The following is a 15,024-nucleotide window of genomic DNA, read 5'->3' as shown; positions in this document are numbered from 1 at the left end:
CACAAGACAGAGCTGGACAGATAAGGCCTAAACGACCTGTGTAAGGATCTGGTGTGCCTAGTCAATTACACCAAGAAGCTCATTTTCTTTTGTGGAAGGAAACAAAGGACAAACTTATCTCATATTTGCTTCTTAGATGTTCCATTTCAAAATATATTTTTTGATCTGTTAATAATTGAAGGTGGGTGCTCTGGCTGAAGAATTACTCCTTAAAGGGGTTTAAAGGAATAAACCTCTTTAAAGGAAGCAGTGATGTATTAGGATATTTTGTTTGCAAATAACAGAAACCTATCCAGCTTCAGGACTATTTAAAAGAAAATTTTATTGGCTTATGTTGCTAAAATGTCTATTAGTAGGCCTACGTTCAGGCATGGCTGGATCTCAACTCTTGTCATCAGGGCCTTGTGTCTTATCATCTCCTGGCCTGTTTTCATCTGGTTTCCTTCTCAGGCAAGCTTTCTCTGTGTGGTTACCTGTCATAAGCTATAGGCCTCTTTCCTACTATTCTGCAGATGCTGTTGCCTCTGATTGTCCCTGTCTTTGGTCATGCCCCTAACCCTGAACCAATAACTGGGGACGGAATCATAGGGGCCATCACTGGCCAGGCTGGGGTCGTGAAGGGATGGTTTCTCACAGGAAGATTGAGTGGCAGAAGGATGAGTGGCTGGACAAAAATAATGGATGTCGTTCCTTTGCAGTGTTGTGAACACTCAGAGTCAATGCCTGATGAGTGAGTAAATGCTCAGCTCTAAAGCTATCCATGCATTTGTTTATTTAGTCCCTCCCCAAGCCACTCATTTATTTTGTGAGTTCTTCTAGAGCAGTGATGGCGAACCTTTTGAGCTCGGCATGTCAGCATTTTGAAAAACCCTAACTTAACTTTGGTGCCATGTCACATATAGAAATTTTTTGATATTTGCAACCATAGTAAAACAAAGATTTATATTTTTGATATTTATTTTATATATTTAAATGCCATTTAACAAAGAAAAATCAACCAAAAAAAATGAGTTCGCGTGTCACCTATGACACACGTGTCATAAGTTTGCCATCACTGTTCTAGAGGGACGTAGTTACTCTGATTAATGTACTAACCCAACTGCCAGCCCTTTTTGGCTCCTCAGCAAGTGGTCTTCTTGCTGTTTTATTACTAATTTCAAGGCTAATTTCAGCTATTCTTAGCTAGATGTGGTGATCCTCTCTTTAAACTTGTTTAACCAGGTCAGTGTTAGACAATTTATGTTTGGTTATGGCTAAATGGTCAGCGTAGATGCCTTTAATAAATCTGCTTTCACAAAGGAGTTAACTTCCAATCTTCCTTTTTCCCTTAATGCCATTTCTAGCTCAGATCATTGGTAGTTAACTCTAATTCTTCCTTCTGTAAGCGAGAATAATTATTTTTTATCGTTTCATGAGTGAAGAATTACTTGTTCCAGATTTTTTAAAAATTTAATTGAAAGTTTGATCATTCAGATCTCTTGCTTGTTTTCATGGTTTCTACCTGCCTTCTGCAAATTTCACCATTTATTAGCACCTTTGCCTGAAGGCGGACAAGATGAGGTGTAATAAAACCTTGACAATATCTTTTTCACTTATCTCTTTCTGAGGGGGCTCCTTACTTAGTGATGTTTCTGTGCAAAACCAGTGTTGTACATTGCCCAACATGAACGGAGATGGATTATCTGTGAATTTCAGTTAATCATCTCTTTGGTATCTCCTTTCACAATAGGACATTGAAAGTTGGCTGCAAAGTCATCTCCTTCAGATATTTTCCATTTGAGTCCAACGGAGATCAAGTTACAATGAATGACTGCCAAGTGCAGAGGAGAGTAAGTGTTTGGGTCTGTTCATCAGTCTCAAAGTGCCTGCTATTTCTACATTCCACAGCCCAATAGAAAAGATTCTTAAAAGTCTGTCTCCATTGGCACAGATAATTGAGCTTACTATACATTGATTTCATTTTGTCCATTTCTGTGTTTATTTGAAGCATTGCTTGACTAGTTCAGTGCCATCATTCCTCTCCCCCACCCCTTTTTTTAAATCTCCAAAGTGTTTGTATCTGGGCTATGGTTGAGGTTCACAAAAACCATTTTGATCAGGTTGCTCATTCATTCATATATTACCTAAGCAAGACATGCCTTGATATTATGAGAATATTTTTAGAAGAATAATGAGGTGGAAGGGTTTGTGTTTCATTTCCCTTGGTTTCCCTCTATTCAGACACCTGCATTTGCCATTAATTACTACTTCCATGACATTCTCTTTCTTTGTCTGTTGTGCAGTGTTTGAAATAATAGTGGGAGGGGAGGTGGGCGCTGAGGCACATTGGAATAAATAGCTTTGGGTGTGTGTGTTTTTTTAGAAGCAGAACAGAAAGCTTATTTAAGAGTAATTGCTATTTTGGTACCATTTTAAAAAGGTTTTGTGTCTTTTCATCTTTTTCTGCAATCATTGCTGGTTCCCTATAGCTGATCTCCTGTAGTCACCTCCTTTCTTTCTTAAACAATTCTGAATACCATGGGTGGCCTCTGCATGGCTTCAGGAATAGATCATTGCTTTCTCTGGGACCTCTTGTTAGTAGTAGGCTCTTGGGTCAACCCAGTGCAAGGCAGTTGGGTTGCAAGTAGCTAGTGCTCACTATGACATTTAAAAACATTTATTCATGAAAGGTATTTTAAAAGAAATATATTTTCTTTTGGAGGTTCAGCCGATTGCTTCTCTTTTATTTTAGGTAAACTTTTTATTGAAATGTAACTCACATGCAGGAAAGTATACACAGCAGAAATGTATAGTTTAATGAGTTTTCATAAGATGAGCACATGTATGTAACCAGCACCCAGATCAAGAAACAGAATATTACCACTTCCTTAGAAGCTTCCTTTTATCGTCCCCAGTCCCTATGGCTACCCTTAAGGGGTCCCCTGACTTGTGACACCATCAGATTAGCTTTGCCTGTTTTTGTAACTTAAATGACTCTCTGGGTCTGTGAGATTCGCTCATATTTTGGTGTGATGTTGGATTTTGTTTGTTCCCTTTGCTGTTAGAATTCCCTTGTCTGAATACTAGCATTTGTTTTTTCATTACTATTGATAAACATTTGGGTTTTCCCCAATTTAGGCCATTACAGTTAATGCTGCTATGAACGTTCTTGTACATAGCTTCTGGTGAATATGTGTGTCTTTATCGACTGTGGACCTGGGAGTAAAATTTCTGGGCACAGGGTTGGCAAAATGTGTAGCTTTTGTTGATTTATGCCCTTTCCCAGAGTGGCTGTACCAACTTCCCCCAGCGGTATATGAGTTCTAGTTCATCTACATCTGTACTTGACAGTGTCTGTCTTTTTCATTTTAGCCATTCTGTTGGATGCTAATGGTATCTTGTAATTTTAATTGCATTTCCTTGATTACTAAAGAAGTTGATCACTTTTTCCAGAGTTTATTGGAGATTAATACCTCACTTAAAAAAATACTTTGATCTTAGTTATGTTCCTTAGTCATATAAGTCACAGCCACAATTTCAGTGTTAAACAACACTAAATAAAAGTACTCAAAATAAGAATTTTATTAGCATTTATTATGTTGTGGTATGAACTTTTAGACCAAAGAAAAAGTCTCCAGATCTTCGATTTTATCCCCATCACTAGATTTACAACATTGCTTTGGAGGTTTAAGGGACATATGCAACTAAAAGTACAGTTATTTATTTATTTTTATTGATTTCAAAGAGGAAGGGAGAGGAGGGAGAGAGATAGAAACATCCATGATGAGATAGACACATTGATTGGCTACTTCCTGCATGCTCCCTACTGGGGATCGAGCCCACAAGCAGGATAGAGCATCGGCCTGCTGACAGAAGGGTCCTGGGTTCGATTCCAGTTGGGGGCATGTGCCTGGGTCGCAGGCTCGATCCCCACTGGGGGGCATGTAGGAGGCAGCTGATCCATGGTTCTCTATGAAATATCAATGATGTTTCTGTCTCTCTCCCTCTCCCTTCCTCTCTGAAATATATATATGGGAGACAATCTAGCAATCTTTTTCAAAATTGAAAATATGTATACTTTTGACCCAGCAATTCTCTTTTAGAAATGTACCTTATAAATAGCGTATGCATGAGCAAAGGACTATAATGGTAAGAAATTGGAAATATCCTAAATAACCTAAATGGGAGACTGTGCCTCCATTCAAGGGCTTCCAGTGAAAAGGATGGGGGAGCTCCCTCTCTGTTGACACATTGGTATGAAACCATCTCCAAGACACAGTCTTACACTGGAGACGCGAAGGTGTCAAACAGGGGATAGATGATAGCATTTGTGTAAAAACTGGGGGGAAATGTACATGTATCTCAAAATAAACATGAAATTGAACATCACTTGCTTCCTGAGAGGAAAATTAGGTAGCTGATGGAAAGGAATGGGAGAGTTTCTCTGTACTCTTCTTTTGCAACTTTTACATTTTGAATCCTAGAAATGTATTACCTAATCAAAATAAATAAAATTGCCCTCTACCCCCCAAATAGGAAATAAGGTCATAGAGGATTTTGAATCACAGCCTAACAGTTATACTTTTGCATAATCTCTTAGAGTTCATAAAATTCTTTTAAATTCATTCCCTCCTTTAATCTTCACAATAACCAACTGAGGAAGCATTTTTTTTAATTTCTGTTTTACAAATGAGGAAGCTGAGATTTGGGTACTTAAGCACTTTGCACAAAATCTTTCGGTGACTGATATTAGATTTGGGAACATCAAGTGTATTGTTTAAGAAATGGTTTCATTGACTGTAATTTTATTAAGAAGACAAAAGGCAAAATTTAGCTTGTTTTTAGGCTTAATGAGTATGTACCGAATAATAATAGCTGAAGTTCAGTGATTTCTGAAGTTTATTAGCACTTTCTATGCAACACAAAGATTGAAAATCTGGTTATAATTCAGCTGCCACCACTACTTTAGTAAGAGACATTTAAGCTAAAAAAAAAAAAAAAGAGAGAGAGAGAGAGAGACATTTAAGCCCAAGTTCTGAGCAACCTTTCCTGCAGGGACAGGAAATTAGAACTTGCTGGTGTAATTTTCTCTGAAAAAGACCCCAGGAAAGAGATGCTTGGTTTGGGAACATAAGGACTAACTCCCTGGCAGAGCTGACAAATGGTATGGGGAATTGAGCTGTAGATGAGTTGCCTGAACCATTAGTGATGAAGCAAAATTACTCCAGTGAAGGTTTTAATCTTTTTATCTTTTAAGGCAAGTACAGCATTACGTTAGAAAAAGCCCAGAGTTGTGTTAGGTGATATAGAGGAGGGGAAAGGGAATTGGGTGGGGAAATGTTTTAAATCTGGGGAACCCCCATGGTACTTATTTAATGGCTTGCAGATTGTTAGGGCTGGGGAATCCTGGAAATTACCTAACCATAATCTCCTGAGGGTTGATGTAAGACACAGAGTTAAGAATGTTGTGGGACTTTGTCTATGACTATACATGTGCCTGGCATGAATTACCTTGAATTAGATAAAAAAAATTCAGTATTGAGTTTCTTGAGGTGGCTCATATGAGGCCTTTCTTAACAGTAGAGCAACACCTAAAATTTCATCCAATTTCATGTATTGTTTAAGGATGTTAAAAATTATTTTTTCAGATATGCAATATTAGACTATATCTTCTGAGATTTCTGAGGTTTCAGTCTGCTCCAGTGCATTACAGTGAGGCCCAGGGCAGACACCAGGTAGACCAGATAATCAGAAACATGGTCATGGTAATGACATCAGGCAAATCTTGAGTCTATGGGCCTGTTTGAACTGAGGTTGAACTACTTATGTTTGCTTAGCTTTTTAAATTCTTTTCCTTATTTCTGATCTTCACCCAAATCAAATATTAGTTTTGTCACATAGAATTATGTGTGTCATTCTGGTGCCTGAGTAGTTCCAGTGCATCCTGAGAATTACATTCTAAGGCTTTATCCTTGTCTGAGCTCCCTTTTCAAAGCATGAAAGAATGGCAGGAGGAGGCCCCCTCCACCTTCCCTCCTGTTCTTCCTTTTATTTGGTGAGTTAAGAGTGTCCCCAAGAAGTATTATCAGTGGTACAAAAGCTCTCTATAGTCTCATTCATACTTGAATAAAATGATTCCCTTTTTTGTTTAAAAATGATGAAAACATTTGAGGTCTCTCTGGAAGTGTTTATTCATTCAAGCTGCAAGATGTGCTGTGGGTGTTATGTCTGATTTCTGAGAGCTTTTGCAGCAGGTTTATGTCTAGAGTGTTTTGTTTGTATTTGTTTAGACTAAAATTAATAAAGAGCTTTTCTTTCAAACCCTGAGGATAATTAATACAGGTTTCTCCCCTGTGGTGCTTTTTGTCAGCCCTTACATGGAAGAGAACAGTGAAAAGAATATTGAACTCTTTAAGCTCAATTCTTACATCTTTTCCAATAAACTAGGGGATTTTAGGGCAAAGAACAAGACAGATCACTGTGTGTGTGTGTGTGTGTGTGTGTGTGTACACAATAATAAAGGTTAGATCATAAACACTAATAGTCTTCTGGCTTTTGTAAGCCAAATTTCCTTCCTGGCTCTATTGTTGTTGTTTTTTAATATTTGCATTCATAGTCATGGCCTCTGTGTATATATTTAATATTACTGAGTGACCTTTTTGGTTTGCATTTACTTTTAATTTTTCCCTTCGTTTTTGACCAGAAGAGATATGAAATTAAATATAAATCCTCTATGCACAATGGAAAAAGTAATTATGACCTACTTTTTACTTGAACAAGGAGTTGCTTTTATTTAAAGGCATTTTTATTTATTTATTTTATTTTTTTATTGCTTAAAGTATTACAAAGGGTATTACATATGTATCCATTTTATCCCCCCGCCCTAGACAGTCCCCTAGCCTCCCCTATCCCCCAGTGTCTTATGTCCATTGGTTATGCTTATATGCATACATACAAGTCCTTTAGTTGATCTCTTACCCCCCTACCTCCTGCCCCGCAACCCTCCCCGGCCTTCCCGCTGCAGTCTGACAATCTGTTTGAGGCAGCTCTGCCTCTGTATCTATTATTGTTCAAAAGTTTATAATGGTCTCTATTGTCCATGAATGAGTAAGATCATGTGGTATTTTTCCTTTATTGACTGGCTTATTTCACTTAGCATAATGCTCTCCAGTTCCATCCATGACGTTGCAAATGGTAAGAGTTCCTTCCTTTTTAGAGCAGCATAGTATTCCATCGTGTAGATGTACCACAGTTTTCTAATCCATTCATATACTGATGAGCACTTAGGCTGTTTCCAGATCTTAGCTATGGTGAATTGTGCTGCTATGAACATAGGGGTGCATATATCCTTTCTGATTGGTGTTTCCGGTTTCTTGGGATATATTCCTAGAAGTGGGATCACTGGGTCAAATGGGAGTTCCATTTTTAACTTTTTGAGGAAACTCCATACTGTCTTCCACAGTGGCTGCACCAGTCTGCATTCCCACCAGCAGTGCACAAGTGTTCCTTTTTCTCCACATCCTCTCCAGCACTTGTCGTTTGTTGATTTGTTGATGATAGCCAGTCTGACAGGTGTGAGGTGGTACCTCATTGCTGTTTTGATTTGCATCTCTCGGATGATTAGTGACTTTGAGCATGTTTTCATATGTCTCATGGCTTTCTGAATGTCCTCTTTTGAAAGGTGTCTATTTAGGTCCTTTGCCCATTTTTTGATTGGATTGTTTATCTTCCTTTTGTTAAGTTGTATGAGTTCCCTATAAATTTTGGAGATTAGGCCCTTATCAGATATGTCATTGGCAAATATGTTTTCCCACACAGTGGGTTTTCTCGTTGTTTTGTTGATGGTTTCTTTTGCTGTGCAGAAGCTTTTTATTTTGATGTAGTCCCATTTGTTCATTTTTTCTTTAGTTTCAAGTGCCCTAGGAGCTGTATCAGTGAAGAAATTGCTTCGGCATATGTCTGAGATTTTGTTAAAGGCATTTTTATTTTCAAGAAACAAAAAAAGATCACCTGAGGACTCACTTATGTTAGGCCATTAAAAAACAATTCTTAGTCCTAGCCGGTTTGATTCAGTGGATAGAACGTCAGCCCATGGACTGAAGGGTCCTGGGTTTGATTCTGGTCAAGGGTACTTACCTCATACCTCTGTTGTAGGCTCCGTCCTTGGGGCATGTGCGAGAGGCAACCAGTCGATGTGTCTCTCTCATATCGATGTTTCTCTCTCTGTGTCTCCCCTGCCTCCTCTCTAAAAATCAATGGAAAAATATCCTCGGGCGAGGATTAATAACAACAATGCCCCCCAAAACAACAACAACAAAACCACGATTTTTATATAAGATTTTTTTTTTTAAATATGTTTTATCGATTTTTTACAGAGAGGAAGGGAGAGAGATAGAGAGTCAGAAACATCGATGAGAGAGAAACATCGATCAGCTGCCTCTTGCACATCTCCTACTGGGGATGTGCCCACAACCCAAGTACATGCCCTTGACCGGAATCAAACCCGGGATCTTTCAGTCCACAGGCCGATGCTCTATCCACTGAGCCAAACCGGTTTCGGCTTATATAAGATTTTGATTGATTCCTTTGACAATCTACTTCCACAATCCTGAATTTCTTCATATTTCTCTTCCCCACATTCTATTCCCTGGTACCACAGTCATCAGTAATTAGGGTCAGGAGAGCTTTCCTTTCCTCCCCTCTCATTCTTCCCCTCTTCCCCTCCCCTCCCGCCCCAACTTTTAAGATTTACTCCTTTAGCCACTTTCAAATCTGCATAACTACAGTCATTATGCTGTACATTACATCCCCATGACTTATTTTATAACTGGAAGTTTGTATCTTTTGATTCCTTTACCCATCCTCCCCATGTCTCCTTCCTCCACCTCTGGCAACCACCAGTCTGCTCTCTGTATCTATGACCTATGTTCTTCTTTCTTTTAGATTCCACTTATAAGTGAAATCATATGGTATTGGTCTGTCTTTGACTTATTTCTCTTAACATAATGCCCTCCAGGTTCATTCATGTTGACACAAAAGGCAAGATTTTCTTCTTTTTTATCGCTGAATATTATTTTATTGTATACATTAGAGGCCCGATGCACGAAATTCATGCAAGAGTAGGCCTGCCTTCCCTCAGCTGCCGGCACCCGCTTCCCTCTGGCACCTGGGACCCAGGCTTCCCTTGCAGCCTATTAGCATATTAAGCTTTTATTATTAGATATATACTGTATATGTATATATGTGTGTGTACATATGTATATATGTATGGATACAGAAAATGTGTGTGTGTGTGTGTATACACACAACCCCTATACATACACATATATGCTTTATCCATTCATCCATTGATGGACAGTTAAATTATTTCCATGTCTTATAAATAATACTGCAGTGAACATGGGGTGCATGTATTTTTTCAAGTTAGTGTTTTCATTTTCTTTAAATAAATACTCCTTAGTGGAATTGTTGGATCATATGGTAGTTCTATTTTTAATTTTTTGAGGATCGTTCAAACTGTTTTCCATAGTGGCTGCACTAATTTGCATTCTATTCAACAGTGCACAAAGGTTCCCTTTTTTCCACATCTACACCAACACTGTTGTTTCTTGTCTTTTTTTTTTTTTTAAATACATTTTATTGATTTTTCACAGAGAGGAAGGGAGAGAGATAGAAAGTTAGAAACATCGATGAGAGAGAAACATCGATCAGCTGCCTCCTGCACATCTCCCAGTGGGGATGTGCCCACAACCCAGGTACATGCCCTTGACCGGAATCGAACCTGGGACCTTTCAGTCCACAGGCCGATGCTCTATCCACTGAGCCAAACCGGTTTTGGCATTTCTTGTCTTTTTGATACTAGTTATTCTAACAGGCATGGGGTGTTACCTAATTGTGTTTTCAATTTGCATGTCCCTGATGATGGTGATGTTGATCACCTTTTCGTGTACCCATTGGACATTTGTATGTCTTCTTTGAATAAGTGTTTATTCATGTCCTCTGTCCATTTTTAAAAAAGTATATTTCTTTATTGATTTCAGAGAGGAAGGAAGAGAGAGAGAGAGAGAGATAGAAATATCAATGATGAGAGAGAATCATTGATTGGCTGCCTCCTGCATGCCCCCGACTGGGGATTGAGCCTGCAACCTGGGCATGTGCCCTTGGCTGGAATCGAACCCGGGACCCTTCAATCCGCAGGCCGACGCTCTATTCACTGAGCCAAACTAGGGCTCCTCTGTCCATTTTTAATCAGATTTTGTTATTTTGCTATTGACTCATATGAGTTCTTTATATGTTTTAAGCATTAACCCCTTATGAAATATATGATTTTCAAATATTAGGAGAGTCATTATTTTTATGGGGTGGTGGTGGTGGTGGCTGTTGCTTAAATATTAAATGAAAAATATTAATTGTGGGGCTTTGACACAATTTCATGTAAATGCATCTTTTATCTATTAACTAAGATTTAAGACTTAGCTTTATATAAATATGAAACTGAATTTTTTTCAACTCAGGTTTGGACTTTGTTATTTTGCAACTTGACTTTCATCTGTTAGGCATTGACTTGCAGCCATGCCTTTTGGTGATCTGAGTTCCAAATTACACAACCACTTCAGTCCTGAGCAAACTTGTTCTGAATGGCCCTCTTTCTTTTCTATTATCTTTGGCCAAGAAGTTGTAGCTGTTTTATGTGTCGAACTAAATTGTTTCTACCTTTGCCTTTGAGACCTTTGATGAGTTTACTTTTCTTTTTTTGTGACAAGGACTTAAGTGAACATCGCTGCAGGCATTTTGATTCTTGAGAAATCCCCTGCCAGCAGTATGTGTGTCTGTATGCATCCATGCGTACATGTCAAGGTGGGTGAATATTTGTTCCTGGAGCCCTGATTGCATTACTAAATATTTTCTCTGGTAAAACAAACACACACACACACACACACACACACACACACACACAAAACATGCAGTGTGGCCAAGTTATGTTTCCTCAGGCACTTTTGTGCTGGTACCTCATGCTTTGACAGAATAAATACTTTTAATGGCCTGGCTTAGGAACCTAATCATGCATAATAGCATTTCTGTGGGGAAAAACAAATTGTGAATTCCAAACGGATGATTTTTACAAACATTCTTTTAAGCATAGAGCAGCCGTTTAAATAGTCCAGGAAGGCCAGGCTCTCCAGGTGGGCTGTGTCTGTGTGGAGCGAGTTTATTCGTGTGATTATCGTCGGTTTGAAGCCCAACACTCACCAACTGTGGCATCAGGCCTGGTCCGGCATTCACTGACAGTTTAATGGTTCAGTTTTACACACTAGAGCTTCTTGGTGAGATGGATCACTAAGCTTCGGGAGAAAGAGGCAGTGTGCGCCTCTCCTTTGATGAGGTCAGCCTCATTGTGGTAGATAAAGGAACGGGGTCCCTTGGAGTCTGAGAATGTGAGAGCTGGAAGGACAAACTGAGACCTAGAAATAACTGACGACGCTCCAACCAATGGCGCCACCTGGGCAGGGCCGAAAAGTTCTTTTTTTTTTTGCAGGGCCCACATTTCACATTTTATTGCACTTTTTCCACAATCACTGAGTCCTCCTGGGCTGTGCCCAGGGCTCCGGAGCCAGGACCTGGAAGGTGAGGCTGAGCAGCAAGCCATTCCCACGGAAGGGCTGCCCCAGGGACCTAGTGGCCATGGTTGGGAGACCCGTCGAGGACTGAACCCCACCCAGCGGCCACTTAGGTGGCCCTCATGACTCCCATCCCCGTCTCCACACCGCCTCCCAGATGCTGACCCCAAACAGGGCGAAAGGTTCTTTTTTTAAATGATAAGGTGAACCTGCTTATTTTTAACTTCTACCCACACGCCTTCTGAAGTAGAAGCCTGATGGCTTCTGTGTAGCAATGCTTCAGATACTTGAAAATAGTTCCCTGGTCCTACTCCTAAGACCTTCCTCTGTCACCATAAAAAGCTATAATTTTTTTTTTTTTCTTATCATGAGAACATTCCAGATCCACTGTCCTGGGGACCTTCCAATATCACTGCAATACCATTACTCTAGTCCCCAACCCCCCAGGACCTGTTCATTTATTCATTTCACAGCAGGAAGTGCTCTACTTCCTGATCCCCGGCACTCATCACCCCCACCCCCACTTACCACTAAGTTCTCTGTATCCATGAGTTTTGTTTATTCTTTTTGTCTTGTTTTTTTTTTAGATTCCACACATTAGTGAGATCATATGCTGCCCTCCTCTGTCTGGCTGATTTTGTAGACGCTCCTAGCCTCCTTAGAACTCAGCCATCCAGCCGCCTGGCACACATTGTCTGCTTTGTTCAGTGATGTAAAAGTATGAATGGGGCAAGAACAAGGAACCGTAAGGCTCCTCCTTTCTACTTTGAGCACAAGCCAAATAGCAAATCTTTATTGGGTGCTTGGGAAAGAGAAAGAATTAAGTTCTTATCCTCACAAGCCTGATGATACAGATGGACTCAGCGTCTCTCTCATTGTTCTCCCTCCCCACCCACCTGCTCCTACAGCTCACCAGTCCAAAGTATGTGATGAGGAGGGAAGTGAGCAGAGCAGGGCGGGCGAGATCAGTGCCACCTGCAGCGGGCAAGGCGGGCCTGGAGCCTGGCCTTAAGAAGCGGGCAGGACTCCTGTGCCTATGTGGCCTTTTGTTACTTAAGAGTTCAAAAGTCCAAAACCTGTTCTGTGACCCTCCTGTTAAGCTAATCAATGAACTCAGCTTATTAAACCAAAGAAGATATTTAGACTAAACAAAATACCAGATAATATTTTCCTCATAATGACTCATAGCTGGGAGGCAGTATACCACACTGTTGAAGTAATTGAAACTTACCCTTTTAAGAACTGTGGCAGTTTTTTTAAAAATGGCCAGAAATTCTCCTACACTGATAGGTATGTCTACTAGTATATACCTTCCTCTTGAATATGAGTTGGCTTGTGGCTGCTTCAACCACTAGAACAGGGGTCCTCAAACTTTTTAAACAGGGGGCCAGTTCACTGTCCCTCAGACCGTTGGAGGGCCGGACTATAGTTTTAAAAAAAAACTATGAACAAATTCCTATGCACACTGCACATAACTTATTTTGAAGTGAAAAAACAAAACGGGAACAAATACAATATTTGTATTTGCATGTGACCCGCCGGCCGTAGTTTGAGGACCCCTGCACTAGAATATGACTTCCAACACCAGGTCATAAAAGGCTGTGCACCTTCTGCCTGCTTCTCTTGGGGTCCTAGCTCGGGAGGCCAGCTGCCATAGAGAAATGTGACTACCCTGGGACTGCCATGCAGGAGAGGCATGGTCCACCGCCCCAGCTGACTGCCAGCCACTAGCCAGCATCACCGATCAGTTTTTCGAAGAAGCCGTCTGGACACCCACCCAGTTGGGTCTTCAGGTGATTCCAGCTCCACCTGGCACCTGATCGCAGGCACCTAACCTATGTCCTGTATCTATTCTTTCAACAAAGGCGAAGTGAGCAGCAGGTGTTATTCTAGGAACGGGGGGATCCATCAGTTCCAAGTCGCTGCTCTCTGGAAGCTTAGCCTCTCACCCAGCTCCTAGAACAATGCCCAACACTCAGGAAGCACTCACTAAATGTTTTTGCAGGCACAGGAGAGACCCACACCAGAACTACCCAGCCACCCTTTCCCCAAATTCTTGACCCCTCCCCCGAATTACGAGCCAAATTAAATAGTTGCTTAAAGTTACTAATGTAACTTGTTACATAACAGTAGGAGCAAGTGCTAAGAAATAAAATCTTTTAAATCAGTTGTCTTGCATGTCTCTGGAATGTATTAGCTACATTTTTGAACAGAGTGTAGACATAATTTGGACCTCTTATGAACAATGAACTTCTTAAATCTCCTCTTGTGATTAATATAGTTGTGTCATTGAGATATATACATTGAGTCGCAAAGACACTCTAGACTGCTCTGCTTTCAGCCTTGTGCATACTTCTAGTTTTCTCTTATCCTTTGCTGCATGTCTGAGTGTGCTGCTTTCAGCACGATAAACCACATTTGGGGTCATTGTTTTTAAATTCAGGCACTACATTTTATGAGTGTGGTCTTAAAAAATACTTAGTGAGTGCTCACTTTGTGCTGGGCATTGATCTGGTGCTGAATGAGATGCTAAGCCTCCAGAGAGCAGCGACTTTGAAACTGGTGTATCTCCAGAACCTAGAATGATCCCCGGTGCTCACTTAGCCTTTGTTGAAAGAATAGATACAGGGCACAATGTTAGGTGGGCAGAGCACGTGCTCACAACGGATTCTGTCCTTGGGGGAGTGGCTGGATGTAGAAGAGGCTGGAAACCATCCTGTGGGAGATAAATGGGGATGTCCAGCCTGGAAAAAAGAAGAGTTGCTTGAAGGAGGGAAGGGTTGTCATGTGGAAGAGAAGTGGTGCTAGGTTTGAATTGAAGTGGATTTTCTTTTGCCTTGCTATCTATACTAATAAAAGGTAATATGCTAATTAGACTGGATCGATTGGGCATCCAGCATCCTTCCGGACAAAGCCATGGTGGCGGGGGCCAAGACAGAGGCGCGGTTAGGAGCGAGATCAAGCCGGCGCAGGGGAGCAAGCAGTTAGGGGCGAGATCAGGCCTGCACAGGGGAGCAAGCAGTTAGGGGCGAGATTAGACCAGCAGAGGCGCAATTAGGGGTGATCAGGCTGGCTGGGGAGCAGTTAGGGTCGATCAGGCAGGCAGGCAGAGGTGGTTAGGGGTGATCAGGCAGGCAGGCAGGGGGGCAGTTAGGAGCCAGCGGTCCTGGATTGTGAGAGGGATGTCCAACTGCTGGTTTAAGCCTGATCCCACAGGGGGTCCTGGATTGGAGAGGGTGCAGGCCGGGCTGAGGGAGACCCCCCCACCCCCTGTGCATGAATTTTGTGCACCGGGCCTCTAGTTAACAAATAATGTCTTAGATGGAGTTCATCAGATACTCGGCGTGGCTATTTTGGCTTAAGAATTTACTTCCTTAAATACAAGTAAAAAGCTAATTGTGGAATTTGTTAGGGAAAAAAGCCAGAT

At 41.0% G+C, this 15,024-nt stretch overlaps 1 protein-coding gene across 10 annotated transcripts in view; it reads left to right on the top strand.

Annotated features, from left to right (window-relative positions):
* OSBPL3 (oxysterol binding protein like 3) overlaps positions 1–15,024 on the top strand; it is a 157,156-nt gene that overhangs the window by 14,532 nt on the left and 127,600 nt on the right. Inside the window, exon 1 of one of the 10 annotated variants that reach the window (XM_059712586.1) lies at positions 1,809–1,829. The exons of 8 other annotated variants lie outside the window; for them this stretch is intronic. The gene's annotated coding sequence lies outside the window, so the exon portion shown is untranslated. Of the gene's footprint in view, positions 1–1,808; positions 1,830–15,024 lie in introns of those variants that run through there. One more of the 10 variants, XM_059712583.1, reaches the window with a different exon arrangement.

This window comes from Myotis daubentonii, chromosome 10 (genome assembly GCF_963259705.1).
Source record: "Myotis daubentonii chromosome 10, mMyoDau2.1, whole genome shotgun sequence".
In the NCBI taxonomy this organism is placed as follows: Eukaryota; Metazoa; Chordata; class Mammalia; order Chiroptera; family Vespertilionidae; genus Myotis; species Myotis daubentonii.
This window is presented reverse-complemented; position numbering and strand designations above follow the sequence as displayed.